General features: G+C 35.3%; 2 long non-coding RNA genes across 2 annotated transcripts; both read right to left on the minus strand.

The window, feature by feature from the left end:
• Positions 1–2,530: 2,530 nt before the first annotated feature.
• LOC145163234 (uncharacterized) lies at positions 2,531–3,660 on the minus strand. Its single transcript, XR_013739663.1, has 5 exons — positions 3,419–3,660; positions 3,266–3,330; positions 3,055–3,176; positions 2,816–2,931; positions 2,531–2,671 (listed from the first exon to the last, which is right to left on the minus strand). It is a non-coding gene; the product is annotated as an uncharacterized LOC145163234 (long non-coding RNA).
• Positions 3,661–4,099: 439 nt separating this feature from the next.
• On the minus strand, positions 4,100–5,516 carry LOC145163235 (uncharacterized). Its single transcript, XR_013739664.1, has 4 exons — positions 5,460–5,516; positions 5,127–5,377; positions 4,889–4,969; positions 4,100–4,274 (listed from the first exon to the last, which is right to left on the minus strand). It is a non-coding gene; the product is annotated as an uncharacterized LOC145163235 (long non-coding RNA).
• Positions 5,517–22,523: the final 17,007 nt, after the last annotated feature.

The raw sequence follows: 22,523 nt of genomic DNA on the forward strand, positions 1-22,523 counted from the left end.
CTACCAAAGACACCCAGTGGTTATGACACTATTTAGGCTGTAGTTGATCGATTGACTAAGTCTGCCCACTTCCTGCCAATCAAAGAAACTGATAAGATGGAAAAGTTGACCCGAACTTATCTCAAGGAAATTGTCAAATTACATGGGGTGCCAATTTCTATCATCTCTGATAGAGATAGTAGATTCACCTCACAATTTTGGCAATCATTACATAAGTCCTTGGGAACACGCCTTGACATGAGCACAACTTACCATCCACAAACAGATGGTCAAAGTGAAAGTACCATTCAGACATTGGAAGACATTCTCCGAGCGTGTGTGATAGACTTTGGAAGCACATGGGATACTCATCTTCCTCTGATTGAGTTTTCATACAATAATAGTTATCACACCAGCATTAAAGTTGCACCACTTGAAGTCATATACGAACGCAAGTGTCGATCACCAATATGTTGGGCAGAATTAGGTGATACCCAACTAGCAAAGAAACATGCAGGCGATACACTACTTACTGGTCCAGAAATCGTACATGAAACGGCTGAGAAAATCGTCCAGATACATGATAGAATTAAGGCTGCACAAGAGCGTCACAAAAGTTATGCCGACAAGAGACGTAAACCTCTAGAATTTCAAGTCGGAGATCGAGTTATGCTAAAACTCTCTACTTGGAAGGGCGTCATAAGGTTCGGAAAACGAGGAAAGCTTAATCCAAGATACATAGGACCTTTTGATATTCTTGCAAAAATTGGTCATGTAGCCTACCAACTCAAATTACCTCATGAACTCAACAATGTACACGACGTTTTCCATGTATCCAACCTCAAGAAGTGCTTATCCGATGATGCTCTTGCAATTCCACTTGACGAAATCCAAATCAACGCCAAACTTAATTTCGTAGAAGAACCCGTCGAGATCATGGATCGAGAAATCAAGAAACTCAAACAAAGTCGCATCCCCATAGTAAAAAGTTTGATGGAACTCTAGACGAGGACCAGAGTTTACTTGGGAACGTGAGGATCAAATGAAAAGAAAGTACCCCCAACTATTCAACAATGTTCCGTCTACTAGCTAAATTTCGGGACGAAATTCTTTTAACATGGGGAGAATGTGACAACAGTCAAACTAAGTTAACGGGAGTGACTTACGAACGCGACGTAAGTCAAATGTAATAGGCTTAATTTGTAACGTTTAAACAACTTTTAATGAAAATACAAAATTTGTATTTTTATTTTCATCTAAATCTAAATTTGTAAGAAGAAAATTATGAATTATAAATTCGTATTTTCGACTAAAAATTTCCAAATACATTTTGTTCCGATATTCTTTATATAAGTTTTATTTATTAAATCTAGACGAGTGATAAAACAATGTATTACACATTTGTTAAATATTTTGATAAAAGTTTTAAGTTTGGAATTTATTAAATTGGAAAATACGTCTATATATTTTGACGTGTCATGAAATAATATTGTTTCAGTAAGTATTATTATGTGTCTTATATTTTAAATTGATTATTTCTTTTTGTAAGTTACGTTCAAATATACATATTTTCTTTGAATTAAATTAATTATAAAATGGATAATACATATAATAAATAAATATATACACATAAATGATAAACTAGCTAGGAAACCCCGCTTCGCAGGGTTTGGTTAAGAGCAGTAAAGTATGTTGCTATTGTCTACAATTCGCTCATTTACAAATACATAATAATAAATATATGTTGTAGTATGACTCTAGTTGTTTTGACTATTTATAGCAACAAATAATACAGTCTATGTAACAAATTTGATAGATCTCCAACAGTAAATGGTCTTAAAAGTAATAAAGTTGCGGAAATGAGATTCAATTTTAACCGGAATACAACATATGTGGTCAAACCTGTTACACAGGAGTGTCCATTGTTAAAAGATCACACATTTAAACTGGAATCGGAACAGAAGGTGTGCAAAAATCATTTTAACAGGTATCTGTTTCATTCATCTTAAGTGTAGACTTTTAGTTCTTTTGACTGTTTATAGCAACAAATAATACAGTCTATGTAAGAAATTTGATAGATTTCCAGCAGTAAATGGTCTCAAAAGCAATAAACTTGCGAAAATGACATTCAATTTTAACCGGAATAGAACATATAGGGTGAAACCTGTTAAACAGTATACACGGGAAATTTTCATCAAAATCTCTTAAAATCACTAACTTTTACCAAAAAAAAAACCGTATACATGGGCAGCTTGGTCAAAAACTATTAAATCATTAATTTTTTACCCAAAAAAACTCTTAAAATAACTTTTCTTTTTTACCAAAAAAAAAGTATGTAGGAGCAGTTTTGTGTAAACTATTGAAATCATTATTTCTTTTATCAAAAAAAAAAAGTATACAGGTGCATTTTGGACAAAAAAATATTAAAGTCACTATTTTTTACCAAAAGGACGGTATGTGTAAAAATCATTATTTTTTTTAATCAGAAAAACAGTATGCATAGTCACTTTCGACAAAAACTGTTAAAATCACTATTTTTTAACAAAAAAAGGGTATGTAGTGTCAGTTTGGACAAAAACTCTACACTTTTGCTGTCCGGATCCTTTCGTCGGCGCACACGTTTAATTTTATTATAACCAAATGAATCGTTAAGACATGCCTTTTAAAAAAGCTGAAAGCATATCACCGATACCTGCTCAAAAATACAAATAAGAAAAATTATAGTCTAAAAGACAACTTTATGATTGTTGACAGTTAGTATAACAAATCTGCATCAAATCCTGGTTAAATTAAAACTAAATTAGCCACAGGTGATGTATTAGTTAAAAAAACTTACATAAAGCGTTGTATAATAATCCATATGCTCAATAACATCCATCCACTGAATTTGCAACGGTAAATGATCGATCATTACAACATTTTAAGCATGCGACAACACCAGCAACATCAACCCTGTTGGAAAAAAAAAGTTGACTAATGTTTGATTAGCAGGTGTAAGTTTCTATTAAACCAAAGTAAAAGAAAAAAAGAAAATGTGTAGTTATTTCTCCGACAAAAAACAAATGTTTCTTATACATGACCAATTGAAGTGTCATGACCCAAAACCCCAATTTTTGTAGTATGGTTTCTTTGTTTCACAATACTCTCCAACACGCACATGAGGAAGCATTTGTTTTTGAAGAATATCACGGGCATACCTGTTAATCAACAATTATTGTAAATATAGATAATATGATAACAAAAAGGAAGATATTAATTATTAAAATGCCATGAACAAAAAGCATACTTTATTCGATTCCCTTTCATGACACCAACAGTGGGACGTTTTTTCCCAATGTAATCTAGTGCCACCTGCAATAGAAGAAAGGAAAAAAACATAAAAGATTAATCATTTAATTTAGAAATCATAAGGCTAGAATTTGCTTCCAAGTGATCTTACTTGTTGGTTTCGTATCACAAATGTTTCTTCTACTGATGGTGTCAACAACTACATCATTTGAGTATCAGCAAAATGATAACAAATGTGTTCTAATATATCTTTATCAGCAACAAATTGCACCGGTAATAAAAAAAGTATGTACGATTCAATACAAACAAATGTAAATTTTGCCCTTCATTAGCTCATTTAAGAAAAGACGCTAACCTGCTAAGATATAATCACAGAAAATAGATTATTGCTTGCACATTGTTATTGATATCAATAAAAACAATGGTTGTTGAAAAGCCTCTTTAAGTGGGTTTGATTATTGCTTTCACGTTGTTATTGATATCAATCAGGTTAACAGAATATGCCTTAACATGAATTTGGATTAATGACATAAAAAAGTGCATCTTTTGTGAACCAAGTAAAAAAAACTCATATACATACAACATGCTCAACTAAGGGTTTGCTTCTTGAGTTGTTGTATGCATAAAGGGTTCTTATCTTTTCTGGGCTGAATGAATTTTTCTTGATCGCATGTAACGGGCTCATCGTCGGTTATGTGTGTTGTGTAGCCGAGAAGTCATGTGTGGTTGTTTGTGGTATCAATATTGTAAAAAACGTAAAGTTATAAGTGTATATATTTGGGGGTAAGTTAACATGTTAACATCATATTCATGGCTAACAATAGAATTGACAAAAATAAGTGACCTGCAACAAATGCTCTTCTATTGTTTGTATTTCATAGCTAAAGCCATCAAAGAGGGGTCAATGATTCCTTCTGTTAGTTACAACACCAAATCAAGGGCAAAGTTTTTATTCTTCAGTTCCACACTCCATTCACCTGGTAGCCAATTAGCTAATTAATAAATCCCTGTGTTTACATGAACAAAAACACGGATTAAAAAGAAGTGCATCCAAAAACAATGGTGTCAATTCACAACTGCATAATAAATAAATCCATGTGTTTACATGAACTATCTACTCCATTATTGCCATGGATCTTAAACTCTCTAGCTACCTTCACCTTATTTAGAAAAATCATTTTACATTCATATCTTCAGAATCGCCATTGATCTATAATCATTTTAGAAATCCAAAAGAATCAAACTTCATTTGAACAGTTGAAAAGGCCAAATACTTTAAGACGTATTGATTCTGGAGTCATCATAAGGAAAACGGCAGCAATATAGATGTATTTGGCCTTGTCAACTGTTTAAAAGAATTTGTCCTCTTTACTAATGTTAACATCATACCAAATCTGGTATCAAAATCAAAATATTGGTAAGGAAAAAATATATTAAAAATAAATCAAAATTTGCACCAAATTATAATTGAAAGTCAACAATGCTAAAGCAATTGCATTTGGTCCCTGATTGAATTCAGTCATGTAACATGCTTTTAAATTATCAATGTTCTCTATCCGTGATGCTAAAAAGGATGTTAAATAAAGAATTACCAATTTACCCTTATGCCTTCAAGACGTACCTAGTAGAAGCTAACCGTTTAATTGAACTTCAGATTTAGGTTGTAGCCTGCCCAGATGCTACCACCAATAACGGAGCATATCTATAAATCCAAAAGAAACAAAAAGCAAGTGATGAATTTGTATACATAAATAATATGCTAAATCAGGAGGATGTTTAATTAAATCACACATAATTCATAAATAACAACAGAAAGAGCTTTATCATAACGTGTATGTTCATGACATAAATCCTCGTACCAGAAAAAGCATATCTATAAATCGTAAAGAAACAAAAAGCAAGCCTCTCTTTTTTTGTCTGTGCGTCCATCGCCCTTATCGTAGGCTTTTTAGTTTTCAGGTTTTTTTCATTGAAATTCTGTTGTTTAACATCTCAAGATCTTCGTTCACGTCATCACCCACAAAAGCATGTCTTATCAGATCATCCTGCCATGGTAATTCATAATCCGTCCTAGTTGTTATAATTCCACCCAGCATACCATGTTCACCATCTATATCATCAAAGTGAAATCCTTTAAAATCAAATAAAATGAAAGTAAGATACTATAATTGTTAAGTTTAATAGCTATGTACTTTAAGAAGAAGTGAAAATGGTAGATTTTCAAGCGAAGTTGATAGCATCAACACCCTAGAAAACAACAATCATAATCACCCAAAAACAATATTAATCATAGTTGATTAATTAATTATTGTAAATTCAATCATTACTACCTGATTTGAGAGTTCAATAATGCAAGCAATTGAGATTCCTCTAGCTTTAGTGTTTGTGTAAGCTTTCTCCAAAACCTTAGCGAATTTGACATAAGTTCATGTGCATATTTCCTAGCATGAATACGAAGATCAGCCCACCCACCTACCCCATCTGTCACCCCTATGCTTGTTCATCATAACATGATCCAGAAACCAACTTCAATGATCTATCCGATAACGCCTTTCTGTAATTATGAGATTATTTTACCTTCATATTCTTTAATAATGTAAGAACAAAGAGAAAAAAACATTACCCATCCCTATTGGAAGAAGATGTAATCTGATGATCACGAAGAGAGTTGTCTGAGAATACATCAGAAAAATGACTATACATAACCATATGCACAGTAATGACATAAAACAATTAGTTAATCTAGATGGATTCGTACAACATTTGCATATACCTGCAACTGGACCATGAATATGTTATACATGTTTACATATTGCATATTGTAGAAATCCCCAAAGTTAAGAGCTGCAGCCTGTGCCAATATGTTAAAACAAATTTCAGTCATATCTATTACATTAAAAAGTCAATAACAACCTTCATAAAATGCAAAAATATGCATTACCTAGGTGAAAGACCACATCCCTAATAGCAATCAAATAACTCCTTCTAACCCACACAATCCATCCACCAATATACAGAAACGGAATCCCTGGTGTAATAAACTCACCCCAATGCCTTTTATCTCCACTTAATATCAGGTATGGTAACCCATCAGATCCATACAATAATCCCCTTTCTTTCCATAGTCATCAAATCTACACCACAAACAAACAATTTCATCCCCAATTAAGGAATGGGTTGTCGGTTGTCCTAATATTCGAATGGAAATAATAAATCATTACTACCTGATTCGACTATACGACTCACCGAAAACCGGTCTTTCACCCAAGCCAGACGGAGAACTGGTGGACTCCTCTGACGACTTGATTCTTCGACCACGAAAACTGTACCTCGTCCGCGTCGGAGGACCGCCAAATACGTCATCGGAATCGACGTCGTTGTCGCTGTCGTGCTTCATCACATGTGCCATATCAGAAGAACTTGCTCCATTTTCGAACGATCGCCGTAGAGACGATTCAATATGCGTCACTTTTCAGCTGCAGAAGATAAAATAGAGGACTAGGGTTAGAAAACTCAAAGTGTGTCTCTTAAAAGTCGATATTCTCAATAAGGGTGAGGGTTTATGTTGTGTAATACAACGGTTGCAGATGGGATTCACAATAAAGAAGCAAACCAGCTGGACATGGGTCAAAGTTAATGATCGGGATGGGTATCGCAGAAAAACACAAAAGGAAAAGTAAAAGAACGACTTACCGGAGGTGGGATGTCAAACAGAACCGAAATCAGCGATATATGGTGATTGAGGAAGTGATGAATAAAGAATTGGCAACAAACCTGTAGAAGCATGGAAAACAGGTATGAGGTCTCGTAACCTAACATTCGTTGTTGCTGGAACCTTTTCCTTTGAAAGCCCTAAAATCCCAAAACGATCCACAGTGGATCCGACGATGGAACACAGAAGACGCAGACGAAAGCAGTTGAAGGCGGTGGAAGCAAGTGTGTAAGCATTCGATTACAGACCAAAATCGGTGGAAGAGACGTATTTCAAAGATGAGTCGCAATACCGAGAAGAAGAATCCAGAAGGGATGGAGACCACGATAGATGAACAACACGTGTATAAAGAATGTATATAATTTCATAAAATGCCCGCTTACAAAAAACGAACCCAGATTGCAGCGAAACCCATAAATAGGGGGCCTTTTTGCCAAACTGTAGCAGAGTTCACTATTCATGTTGGAAGCCTAAGTTATATATATATATATATATATATATATATATATATATAATATGGAAACTATTTAGTAATGAAGTAAAAAGAAAAGGGTGTACGTAGGCATGAATAAGACTTATGAAGGAAGACACGAAGCATGTATAAGAATTATGAAGCAATACATGTGTTAACCAAATTCGTTTACATATATAAAAATTTAGTTACATAATCGTTATAACAGTTTACCGTTAAAACAGTCGTTTACATATATAAAATTTAGTAAACATTGTCGTTATACTGCCCACATAATATAAAACTATATTAAGCATTTCTGTTACTATGCCCACATAATATAAAACTATATTATGCATTGTCGTTATTATGCCCACATAATTATATTATGCATTGCCGTTATTATGTCCACATAATATAAAATTATATTATGCATTGCCGTTACTATACTCACATAATATAAAATTATATTATGCATTGTCGTTACTATACTCACATAATATAAAATTTTATTATGCATTGTCGTGAATCTGTGAATAAATTATTACATATTGTTGTTACTCTGCATATTTAAGTTTTACAAAACTATTTAATGATATAATTATAAAAATATTTTTATAATTATATAACATAAACCGATAAACATAAACACGTAAAGTTACAAGACTACAACTTTTAGCGCTACTCATTCAAGGGTTTACATGAGACACATTCATCACCTAAGTGTAATACTTAGTAAAGTCTCTTACCTATAATCGTTAAATCTTAAGTGAGCGGAAGAGTTATGTATAGATCTATACGGGCTGACACTCCACCTGCGGTTGCTAGCTACAACCATCGACGGTCAAGTCACGGGTGATAACTGTCTAAACACTACGACGTCCGATGAAGCGTCGTGAGGGGCAACAACTCGTCCGTAGCTCGATTATGGGAACTCATGTAACATTGATAATCACGCCTAAAAGGTAATATAAGTTGAAAATACTTATATACAATAGAACAAGTACTTTTGGAAATAAAGTACACATACAAATATAAGTTTGAAAATACTTATATACAATAAAAATATTATTTGGAGTAAAAAGTATGTTAATACAAATATACAAACCTGTGAACTCACCAACTTTATGTTGACATTTTAAAATCACATGTATTCTCAGGAAAATAAAAGTCGGCAGAATCAATCTTTTGGGAAAATCTTCATGGGATCGTCGGAGCACTTTTTATCTATATTGTACTTATCTGGTTAAGCATTACTTGTAATTTTTGGTTTCTTGTATTCTAAAAACCTAGTACGATATGTAATATATTTTGTAATATAAAAATAACATTTGTGTTATACTGTTCAATGTAATCAATAACTGTGAACCATGATGGCGTCACACAAGCGCGGTATTTCCGCCATCGGCCGGGGTGTGACAACCTCAAACAATGCTTCTGGCTCCTCCAACAACAACTCCTCAAACTCTTTCTCGCTCTTGAACATTTGTGCGAGGGTCACGTTCGATTGTTCCAATTTCAATGATTGGATTCGTAACATCAGAATGGCCTTGCATTACAAGGACAATGAATACGTCATCGATAAATAGTTGAACGAGATAGATGAAACCAAAGCTACTCCTGAAGAAATAGCTGAGTATACGGCCCAATGCAAGGATGCTACTACAGTATCTTGCATTATGGTGGCGACTATGACTCCTGAGCTATAACGTTTTTATGAGGACTATTGGCCCTACGAGATGTGTCAGGACTTGATGGAAAAATACCATCAAAGTGCGCGTCAAGAAAGGTATGAAATAGTCAGGTCACTCATAACCACCAATATGAAGGATAGAGAGTCAGTCACGACCCACCTGCAACGTATGCAGAGATATGTGGATCGTTTACTCAAGCTGAATGTGAACTTTGATAAGGAGCTGGCTATTGACATAGTCTTGCACTCATTGCCTCGTTGCTATGATCAGTTCAGTATGACTTATCATCTGAGCAAAGAGGAAGTTTCATTGAGTAAACTTCAAGGCTTGCTGAGAACCGCTGAAAGTGGATTGAAAGGGAAAGGTGTTGAATCCACTCCTAGTGTTGTTGCTCCAGTCCTGGCTATTGGACAAGGAAAGGGGAAAAAGAGGAAAGCTCCCTCAAAGAAAAATTGGAAGGGAAAGTCTCATGATGGGTCTTCTAGTAGTGGATCCAAAGGAAAAACCAATTCTGCTCCCCCTTCCTCAAATCCAAAGGATGCAACGTGCTTCTACTGCCAAGTCAAGGGGCATTGGAAGAGAAGCTTCCCCAAGTACCTGCAGGACATTAAGGATGGCAAGAATAAGCCTGCCTCGATAGGTATCTATAGTATTTTGTCTAAAAATTCATCGCATTCAAATTTTTGGGTCCATGATACAGGATGTGGTTTTCACATTTGCTCTGACTTGTAGGGACTAAGAGAAAGTAGGAATGTGGAGCTTCAGAAGATGAACTTGATAATGGGCAATAGGAGATCATCACTTGTTACCAAGATCGGCGTTTATTCTTTAAAGCTTAGTAGTGGATTATGTTTAGACTTAAATATATGTTGCTACTCGTTAGAAATGACGAGGAATATTATTTCTTTTCATGGTTTGTATAAACAAGGTTTTATATATTCTTTTAATAATGAGAATGATCTATTAATGCTTATTATATTGGTGTATTTTATTTTGAAGCATTGCCTGGTGATGGTGTATACGAAACTGTGATGGTTATAGACAATTTAGGAAATAGTGTGTTGCACATTGATTCGTCTAATGGTTTGGACAAAGCATGCTTGTGGCATTGTCGTCTTGGACATGTCAACAAGAAGCATATTTACCAACTCCAAAAGGATGGAGTGTTGGAATCATTTAACCTAAGTTTGGATGATACATGTGAGTCTTGTTTGCTTGGAAAGATGACTAAATCACGTTTCATAGGTTCGTGTGAAAGAGGTGAGGGATTGTTGGATCTCATACACACCGATGTGTGTGGGCCCTTCAGATCTACCACAAGGGATGTGAATCAATTTTATGTGACTTTTACCGATGATTATAGCAAATACAGATATATCTACTTAATCAAGCATAAGTCAGAAACCTTTGAAAAGTTGAAAGAGTTCAAACATGAAGTCGGAAATCAATTGGACAGGAAGATCAAGATGCTCAGATCCGATAGGGGTGGTGAGTATCTTAGTATCGAGTTCCACGACTACCTCAAGGAATGTGGAATTGTTTCACAACTGACACTTCCTAGGACACCACATCTTAAAGGTATGGCTGAGAAGCGTAATCGGACCTTGTTGGACATGGTTTGTTACATGATGAGTCGAGCTTCACTTCCGATATCGTTCTAGGGGTATGCCTTAGAGACTGTCGCCCGTATCCTTAATCTAGTCCCGACAAAGAATGTTGCCAAAACGCCTCACAAGATGTGGACAGGGAAGGTTCCCTCGTTGGCACATATCAAGGCTTGGGGTTGTGAAGTTTTCATTAGACGAGAGACTCACGACAAGCTTGAACCTCGAAGTGAGCGATGTATTTTCATCGGCTACCCACAGAAGTCCTTTGGATACTTGTTGTACAGACGTAGTGAGAACGTGGTCTTCGTAGCACGAAGGGGAGTTTTCCGTGAGAGGGAACTCATATGCAAAGAGGACAGTAGGAGTATAATTGGTCTTGAAGAAATTCAAGAGTCAAGCAACAAACGAACCTCTAAAACTAGCACTCAACCCGAGGAAGAAATTCTTGTTGAACCAATAGACGATTTTTTACCTCTTAGGCGTTCCACTCGAGTTAGAATAGGACCGGAGTTTATGGTTTTCATATTACTACGGACAGTGATACGTTTATCAGTGATAGTACAGTAGTAAATTTGGATGAGCCTTCTTGCTACAAGGAAGCCATGGCGAGTCCTGAGTCTACTAAATGGAAAGAGGCAATGGATAGGGAGATCCAGTCCATGTATGACAATCAAGTTTGGAACTTGGTTGACAATGTACCAAGTCGAAAGACAGTTGGGTGAAAATAGATCTTCAAGAAGAAGACCGACATGGATGGAAATGTGCAAACTTTCAAGGCACGACTGGTTGCGAAGGGCTTTACTCAAACCCCATGGGTTGACTATGATGAGACTTTCTCACCAGTAGCCAAGATCAAATCTATTAGGGTTATGCTAGCCATAGCTGCGTTTCATGATTATGAAATATGGTAGATGGATGTCAAAACCGCTTTCTTTAATGGAAATTTGGCCAAAAATGTTTACATGAGTCAGCCAGAGGGTTTTGTGGATGCTAAATACCCCAATAGAGTGTATAAGCTTGAGAAATCAATCGATGGATTGAAGCAAGCTTCTCGCAGATGGAATCTTTGCTTCGATGAGAAAGTCAAAGACTTTGGTTTCTCTAGGAGTGAGGATGATTCCTGTGTATATGTCAAAGCTAGTGGGAGTATAGTTAGCTTTCTAGTACTGTATGTTGATGACATACTACTCATAGGAAACGACGTTCCAACCTTGCAGGAAGTTAAGCCATGGCTTGGAAAGTGTTTGGCCATGAAGGATCTAGGAGAGGTTGCCTATATTATGGGAATAAGGATTTTGAGAAATAGGAGTAGAAGACTAATTCGACTTAGTCAAAGTACTTACTTGGATAAAGTGTTGAAGCGTTTTAGCATGGAGACTTCCAAGAGGGGAGAGTTACCAATCCAGAGCAATACCAAGCTGAGTAAGACTCAGAGTCCGAGTACTGATGTCGAGATGGCAGAAATGAGTCGAGTTCCATATGCTTCTGCCGTTGGCTCGATCATGTATGTTATGACATGTACTCGGCCTGATGTGGCTTTTGCTTTGAGCATGGTCAGTCGATATCAAGTGAACCCGGGTAAAGCTCACTGGATAGCAGTTAAGAACATTCTTAAGTATCTGTGAAGGACTAAGGAGTGGGTCCTTGTACTTGGTGGCAATGATGACTTGAGAGTTACTAGTTATAGTGACGCCAATTTTTAGACAGACGGAGACAACTTTCGTTCTCTGTCTTGTTGGGTGTTTACACTCAATGGAGGAGCAGTAACTTGTAAAAGTTCCAAGAAGGAGACCATCACTGATTCAACATGTGAGTCAGAGTATATAGCCGTGAGCGAAGCGGAAAAGGAGGCTATATGGTTGAAGAACTTTATTGGAGACCTTGGAGTTGTGCCAGCCATAAAGGTGATGGGTTTATATAAACAATCCTATGTGTGCATGCAACCCTAGATCCGGATCTATGTTTTTACTATTATTTATACAACATTATGAACACAAAAGAAACCTAACACGCTCCTAGGTAATTTCGAAAATCATGAGGAGAATGGAATACATACCTCTTGTCGTTATGTTGTAATAACAACTTGTATCTTGAATTTCTTGTCTTTGAAAGCAAGTACCACAAGTGTAGTACCTCTAATGGCTCACAAACACCAAGAGCAAATGGAGAGGTAAGAGAGAGAGAGAGAGAGAGAGAGAGAGAGAGAGAGAAATGGGAGGTATGAAATTCGGCTCTAGGAACCCTAGGTCTCAATTGGCCGAATTTCTTATGCCAAGGGGTCTTTATATAGGTGTAAGAATTAGGGTTTCAGTCCTTATCCTTATCTGGCTGCTTAGCCACCAAGCAGCCCAAAGGATAACCCTAGAAACCTTATCATGGATGAATTCTAAGGCCTTATCCCCTTGAATTCGTCCACCCTATCATATAGGGCATCCTTTGCCCTACTTTGCAACTATCACATAATTATAGTTCAGTCCCCCTAGTTCAATTAACTTCTTTTGATCACAAAATTAATTCTTAATTAATTCTCAACCAATGCTAACTAAATAAATATGATTTCTCTTTTAATATATTATTCATATAATATATTAATAAACCATAATAACCTCTTTCTCTATTATTTCTCCAGTCAAGTTGCTTTGGTGAAGGCAACCCAAAAGGACCATGCACAACCGGGTCAAGTACTTACCAAATATGGTTACGGGCTTAAACACTAATCCAACAGTCTCCCACTTGGATAAGTCTAGTAACTATAAATGCAAGTACAATCCGATTAGCAATCGTAGCTCTCAAAGACGCTGTCGAACTCTTATCTTATCAGTAACCTGTCCTTTAGATAAGGGATCATATATTCCTCAATTCTAGATATCATATTAACTGAGACATGGATTTTAATCATACTCTCTCTTCACGTGTTGTTTCCTGATTTCCGATTTATGATGACTGACAATAGACTACAGTTGAACACATCAACTTAGTCCCGACTTGGCCAAGCGCTTAGGGTGTCATCACTAAATCATCGAGGGGCCCACGGATATCGCTTTTATCCCACTTTGGTTAAAATCAACGGATAAACTTCGACTCAATGCTCGCTTGTACTCACTCAATGAATCACACACAACAATACGTTTTATAACACCAAGTTACTGGTGCGTTTACATATTGTCAACGTGTAACCGACTCGCAAGATACAACTCACACATCTTGGTTTCAAGAATATAAGATATAACCGTCTCACCAATCAATCGTGATAAAATCCATGAAGCGATCCAAGTGAGCATGGGTTTAATCCAATACTCTAATCTTATAGCAGCACTCATGAACTCTGCAGCAAACATGTGCTATGTCTAAACGCTCTAGTCAATCTACAGACGGATTCATGACAGTCTTCTTTCATACTTACTTCCAAAGTATGAGTGACTGTGGAGGGTTTGAATAATCTTATTATTCGGGAAGTCAAAACATGCAAAGTGAAACACAAGAATAATACTAATCCCATATGGCCCCAAACTTTTGAGTATAAATAAAACACTTTTTATTTAATCACCATATTGATTACTCATTATTTTTTGTTTCGGTTAATCAACTTCTTACTTGAATCACAATAATAGTTGTCCCATGCTCTTAGCATGCACACTATGTTTTCCTATGGTCCTAACTTCATAAAATAGATCAAATTAACACATTTCCAATGATGCACATTTCACAGTTCCTAATCCTAATCAATTAGTGTAAGAATACAAATTCTCGCCACTACTAGAATATGTTAGATTTCAACATTTTATGCAACAATCCTTTCGTAATATCACAGCGCTAAAGTCACCAAGACTTTGCCAATGAAATTACAAAGTGCTCTAGTGGAGATTGTTACAAGACAATTCCATAGTCATGAAGTCTCACATTCAAAGTACATTTCTTTGAACATTCTTCTTGCATAGAAGTTTCTAATCTAGACATAGATTCTTAACGTCCAACTCCCAATAAGGAAACATTTCCAAATTTGCCATATGACAACTCATTCTAAATAAAATCTTATCTATTCATAATAATGACAATATGGTCTATCTATGACTATACTTCCAATTGTCCGCAAGCGACCAATCCTTAGATTGTCCTTAACAATTGTTTAATTATTTTAGTCAAATCCGGTTCTATTCCCTTTTTCCCTTTAAATGCCCTAGACATTTGGAAAAAAATTTAAAACGATCGAATATTACAGCATATGCAATCGATCCTATACCCGAAGCGTATGGGATACGATTCATAATGAAAAACGTGATACTTTATCAGCTTCTTGCTATAATATTGTCATAATGTTCCTATTTGCCGTGTTCTCAAAATTTGAACAATGAAGAGGGATGTCGTAATCATAATCAAACTTTGAGAATGCAATAAATATATCCTTGACTAAATTCAATTAAAATTTCTCGATCTAAGCTTTTAGATTGGAAACGAAGTATAACATTCTCTCCCTTAATTATAGCAAAAACAACTTTTCAACCCCTGCAACTTTGCAAAGTGAAACTTTTGTTTTTCTATAATTAATATTGCCAACTCGCAATACTTAAAATAATAATCATGCTCCCACTGACATGATGATTTTATCCATTCCAGCATAAAATTTATGCTCCCACTAGCTTTGACATGTATTAGAAAACAGTTGGACTTCTGGAAGACAATACTTATTAACTTCAAAAGTTCATATTTCCAATATGATGTGCTTCGATAAGCCTTTATCTAAGCTTCTCAAACTCATACACCTTTCCTTAGATAGCTCACATGTGTGTCTAAACTAATTCAGAACTTATATTACTAAGTTCCGAATGTTCAGACTAATCGCCAAATCTCACAATTCAAATTATGAAGAGGGATGATGTAATCATAATCGAATTCGAGAATGCAATTTACATAATCGCTATCTCCTTAAAATCTCTCTTAGTGAAAGCGTTTCCTCACAATCATTTTCATGAAGGAGAGAAACCTTATGATACTTAGATTTTATGGTGCATGTTTTCTTATCCATGCGAATTTGTTATAACCATAATCATAAGATAATGTTTGTGACAAATCCAAACTCTTATGGACATAACTTTTTCATTCTTAATTTCTTGCCATCAAGGGTCCCACCATTGCTTCCAAGTTATTTAGCAGCTCACCTATGCTAGTCAATGTACTTTCATTCAACAAGGTGTTTGCCCTTATGCAATCGATTGAGAACTCGTAGAACTCATATGCATAAGTAACTTTACTGGAATGGCATAGAAATAAAATATGTCAACACGATAGGTTAAAAAGCTCAAGTCGTGTGCTAGTAATTAACAGCAAGTTTACTCTCGATTAGTTCTTGAAACTTTTCAAGATCTTTAGACTCTCATTGACCTCTTGACATATTAGATTCTTTTATCAAGAAACATTTCTTGACAAAACAAATATTCAAGAGTTAGTGTGTGTCTATATCAAATATTCACAATCTTGGAGTATGACTGTAAGACTTGATTTTGGAACGAAGTACGAGACATATTATTGACTTAACCATTACTACAATTCTCGATTCCTCTTCTTAGCCAAACTAGTGCACTAAGGTCTCCTTAGAGGATGAATTGTAATATGGTTCCTACGATTACCAATATGATCATAAAACATGATACAAAAGTACTCTCCCTTCTTCTTAGATTGGATAAACTTTTTATCTTTCTGCCTTCATTGATTCTACTTATTCGTTCTGCCATCCATTGAAATTTTTCAATGATTCAGAATTACACTTAATCTTGTAAGTATAACCACATTTACTAGACTTTTAGTAAATCATGACGAATAATGTTATTGTTATTTATGGTGGACTTGACCAGTGTACAACATTGTGAACTCGATCTCCTAGTCCTTCACTTGACTCTTTGCCAAGGAATTAGCCTTAAAATTTCTAAGTACCAAGATTTCCATACACCACATGATTCAAATCATATGATTCCAAGCTTCTGTCCAATTGAAACTTGGGCGATGGGAATCTTTCCTTACTTAGAAAATTATGACATTACCATAACTAAGAATCATATCCATTTAATATTGCTTATAATCGAAACACACAGACATAAATTTTCACAATTTCCATTGCAAGGAAATATAAATAAGACAAAACAAAATTTATTTTATTTATAAAATGTGCGGAAAAACTTGTCCTTAAAATGCAAATCAAATGAAAACTACGCTATTACATATTCATAAGCAATCTATCATAACTCTAAGAGTAGCAGCTCCAAAAATCCAATCATCGAATCATGCGATTGAAATCCATTTCTTCGCGATCAGACTCAACTCACTTCTTCATTTAAGCTTCCTCTCTTTTCTTCGATTCTACAAAACATCCAAAAATGCAATCTTATCACATAATGTATCAAGAATCAAAAATAGAAACTTATAGAGTTAGTTAATGGATTTTACCTGAAGTAGAGCCATATGTCTTGACTCTCCTATCTCTTAGATCTCTCAGGTAGACACGACATCTTCGTCTCCAATGCCCCTTCTCTTGGCAATAAAAGCAAATTGACTCTTTTGGAACAGCACACGGAACTACCTCAGACTTTGCCTTTCTCTTATGATCAAACTTTTCGACCATGGCATGCCTTTCGTTGCCATTGCCTATGTCCATGGAGGTTTGGAAGGCAGATCCACCAATCAACTTTGCTTCTCCAGTGCGCCAAATCATTGCTGATTCAGCGGTAACAAGCAAATAGGTGAGATCGATGAGGGTCACGTCGTGGGCTATCATATAATACTCTCTTACGAACTCACTATATGAGTTGGGAAGCGATTGAAGAACCCAGTCAACAGCCAGCTTCTTACAGACAACGACTCCCAACATTCTTAACCTATCAATGTGTGACTTCATCTCTAAGACGTGTGCACACACTGACTTTCCTTCTTCATGTTTACTTGCGAAAAGGGCTTGAGTGAGCTTGAACTTTTCAAGCCTTTGAACTTGTGGGTCAGGGAGAAGAATTGGAGGAGGTAGAGGAAGTGAAGCATGATCTCTTGCTCCTCGATCGAATCGTGGAATATCATCTTCATGTGGAAAGATTGTTCCAAGGGATTTAGGAAGACCATAGTTGTCACACTTTGACATCTACAAAACGGGAGAAAATTCAAGTTAGTTGATTGATTAAGTCCTTAATAAAACACCCAAATGAGATATTAAGGCTAGGACCCAACACAATACTCTACAACTTGGGAGAGGGATGACGTATCCCAAATTGCAGAACATTTGAAGGTAAGTGAATGACGATTCACTAATTTTCCATCATGAAAAATGAAAAAGGAGATTAAGTTTTAAATGTATTGAAAACTCCTAGATCCTTTGAGATTCATTTTACTTTTCAATGGCATGTTTAAATCTCGATATGCCCCTCGATTTGTGACTAGGATGCTGAGGATCATAAAACACGGTGTTTATAACCATGCACACTTACATGGTGCCCCCAATGTTACAGTCACCTATTCGATGTGCCGGTTAACCACACACCCTCCACCGAACTATGACAAACATCGAGTCACCCTTCGCTACCTTTGCTTAGAACCCATTTAGTGTGCTGGTTAACCACACACGCTCCACTAACGTCTTAGCAAGGGTACAAAGTGTAATTTCATGGAATTGCATCAAATTCACTTTTGCCTAAAGTAACTAAGATTTGGGATTTTTATAAAACATTTAGTTACTTTATAATTCATTATACTTTTAATGGAAAGGGTTTGCCCTATTCTACCCGTTCGGCTAACGACCCTCCACTAGTCAAGAGTGCGGTGGGTAAGAGTGGATACCCAATGACGGTCATTTTACATGCCGCTTCCTTAAACACCCCTTATAGACCAACTTCGTGAATGAGGCCTACTAACGGTAAGAATGACATTTTAAGTTATATATATATATATATATATATATATATATATATATATATATATATATATATATATATATATATATATATATATATATAATATTACACTTTTAATTTTATATATAGTATAAGGGTGTGTTTTACACTTTTAAAATACTATGTGGTTTAGTTTAACAATCTACTCTTTTAATTAAATGTAAACCATATCATTATGGATTTATTAACTCTCTTTTAATTATACACTTAATTAATTTAATAAAACCATAAGGGTGCAATTTAAACTTTTCACAAATTAGGGTTTTAGAATTTAACATTTTAAAATTAAACTTTTAATTAAAATTTAAATTCCAAAACTTGAGGACAAGTTTTGAAACATTTCAAACCATTAGGGTTTTAATCAAATTTAAAATTTCTGAAAATTAAAACTTTTAATTTAAAACTTTAAATATTTAAAACTTTGATTTAATAATTATCCCAAAATGAAACAATTAATTTGAAATATCAAATCTTGAAAGATTATCTATTAAATTAACAATTAATTTAAAATAATCCCTTAAATCCCCTAAAATTCGAAAATTGGGATGGGATAATTCAAAAAATCTTTAATTACCATATTAAACAATTAAAGGGATAATTACAAGATATGACATTATCAAAATCCCTTAAATTTAGGAATCTTATCTTGGGGAGGAGGCAATTTCGAAAACCCTAGGGTTGGATAACCCTCAATTCGAAATCTTGGAGGCTAAGGAAAGGGTTTGGGAAACCCTATCAAAATTTCAAAATCTAGGGTTTAGAAACCCTAATTTCGAAAATCAAGTCCCTAGGGTTTATTTGCAATAAACCCTAATATGTCAAATTTATACTTTTGTATAAAATCTATTTGAAAACAAAACCAAAAGCTTTGATACCACTGATGTGTTTATACAAACAATCATATGTGTGCATGCAACCCTAGATCCGGATCTATGTTTTCACTATTAGTTATACAACATTATGAACACAAAAGAAACCTAACATGCTCCTAGGTAATTTTGAAAATCATGAGGAGAATGGAATACATACCTCTTGTCGTTATGTTTTAATAACAACTTGCATCTTGAATTTCTTGTCTTTGAAAGCAAGTACCAGAAGTGTAGTACCTCTGATGGCTCACAAACACCAAGAGCAAATGGAGAGGTAAGAGAGAGAGAGGGGAGGTATGAAATTCGGCTCTAGGAACCCTAGGTCTCAAGTGGCTGAATTTCTTATGCCAAGGGGTCTTTATATAGGTGTAGGAATTAGGGTTTCAGTCCTTATCCTTATCTGGTTGCTTAGCCACCAAGCAGCCCAAAGGATAACCCTAGAAACCTTATCATGGACGAATTCTAAGGCCTTATCCCCTTGAATTCGTCCACCCTATCATATAGGGCATCCTTTGCCCTACTTTTCAACTATCACATTATTATAGTTCAGTCCCCCTAGTTCAATTAACTTCTTTTGATCACAAAATTAATTCCTAATTAATTCTCGACCAATGCTAACTAAATAAATATGATTTCTCTTTTAATATATTATTCATATAATATATTAATAAACCATAATAACCTCTTTCTTTATTATTTCTCCAGTCAAGTTGCTTTGGTGAAGGCAACCCAAAAGGACCATGCACAACCGGGTCAAGTACTTACCAAATATGGTTACGGGCTTAGACACTAATCCAACAAAAGGAGCCCATGAAGATTTTTTGTGATAATGAATGAGCGGTTGCCTTGACCAAGGAACCAAGGGATCATGGAAGATCCAGACATATCGACATAAATACTACTTCATCATACATTGGGTAGAAGTGTTGGATTAGTGTCTACGGCTGTAACTATATTTGGTAAGTACTTGACCCGATTATGCATGGTCCTTTTGGGTTGCCTTCACCATAGCAACTTGACATGATGATTTGTTAAGAGAGAAGAGATATTATTAATATATTATGAGAATAATATATATTTAAGGAATAATAATATTATTTGATTAATATAAGTCATATACTAATTGAGAATTAATTTGGTGACTTAAAGAGGTTAATTGAATAAAGGGCATAAACTGTCAAATGTGTGATAGTTGTATTTTTGGGCTATGTATCCTTATGGATATTGGGGTGGACGAAATTTAGGGTTTGGGAACCTTAAATTCGTCCAAGCCTTGTATCTAGAAGGATCTTGGATTGCTTAGGGCCTAAGTCATTCAATTAGGGTTAAAGGAGAAACCCTAATAGCTCATAGTATAAATAGAACCCTTGGGGTGGAGAAATCGGCACTCTTGCAAGCCAAGGAACCCTAGGGCCGATTTCTATCCCTCCTCCCTCTCTATCAAGATCATCTTCTTGCTGGTTGGTGTTTGTAAGCCATTAGAGGAGTGACAATTGTGACTCTAAGCTCCAAGAAGAAGAAGTATCAAGCAAGTAATTCAAGGTATTCTTTCAGATCTGATTTCACATGATTAGATTCAATATATTACATTAGATCTAGCATTGCAAGTCTTGGATTCAATGCATGTTCAATTAGAGAAACCTAGATCCAAGCAATTAGGGTTTGCATGTGCACATAGGAAAGTTCTTATGGCTCAAACCCATCAGTGGTATCAGAGCTTTGATTGATTTCTATTGAATTGATGCATTGGTTGATTGCTTGTTGCTTACAAAATTCGATTTTTGTGATTCTGACTGCTGTACTCGGCGAGTTCCACCGTGGACTCGACGAGTAGCTCAAACTCGGCGAGTCCATAGAGGAACTCGGCGAGTTCGAGCGTCAGAGTGAGGTAGTTTCGGGATTTCTTGCTGGTTTTCTTGAGGATACTTGCCTCAACTGTTTTGGGTCATTAAAATCCGATTTGAATCATATATATGAGTATATTCTTGACCAAATAAAAGATAATTGCCAATTAGTTGAATAATAATTTCCTTATATGATTTTGATTGATTATTTGAATTGAATTGGTAAATTGTCATGCAAATAATGTTAAATAAGATCAAATTGAGATAATATAATTTGTTGATTTATATTATTTGCTATTTGATCCTTATGTTTTGAAAAAGTTCAAAACTTGTCCTCAAGTTTTGAAATTTATATTTTGTGATTAAATGTTTAATTTGAATAATTTAAATTTCAATCCCTGGAATTTTACAAGTTTAAAATTCAACTCTATACTATGATATTATTACAAGCTTAATATATATATATATATATGTATAATTAAAATGCTAGTCTTACCGTTAGTAGGCCTCATTCACGAAGCCGGTCTATAAGGTGGGTATAAGGTTGCTGCCTATAAAATGGCGCTTAATGGGTGTACATTCACACCCACCGCTTGCTTGACTGGTGGAGGGTCGTTAGCCGAACGGGTAGGATAGGGCAAACCTCCTCTCATTAATAAGTATAATGAATCTATATAAAGTAACTAAACATGTTTTATAAAATTCCTATTCTTAGTTACTTTAGGAAAAGTGAATTGATGCAATCCCATGAAATTACACTTTGTACCCTTGCTAAGACATTAATGGAGCGCGTGTGGTTAACCGACACATTAATTGGGTTCTAAGAAAAGGTGGCAAAGGGTGACTCATTGTTTGTTAAAGTTCAATGGAGCGTGTGTGGTTAACCAGCATATTGAATAGGTAACTGTAACAATAAGGGCACCATGTACATTTGCATGGTTATTCACACCCACTTTGTGATCCTCGGCATCCCAGTCACAAACAAGAGGGGCATATCGAGATTTAAACATGCCATTGAAAGGTTCAATGAATCTCAAAGAAATCTAGGAATTCTTAATACATTTAAAACTTAAAGCTTATGTTTTTCATGGTGAAGAATTAGTGAATTGTCATTCACTTACCTCCAAATTATTTGCATGTTGGATTACGGCATC

The sequence above is a fragment of the Lactuca virosa genome, chromosome 3, assembly GCF_052849685.1.
Source record: "Lactuca virosa cultivar CGN04683 chromosome 3, Lactuca_virosa_CGN04683_v6, whole genome shotgun sequence".
Classification (NCBI taxonomy): Eukaryota; Viridiplantae; Streptophyta; class Magnoliopsida; order Asterales; family Asteraceae; genus Lactuca; species Lactuca virosa.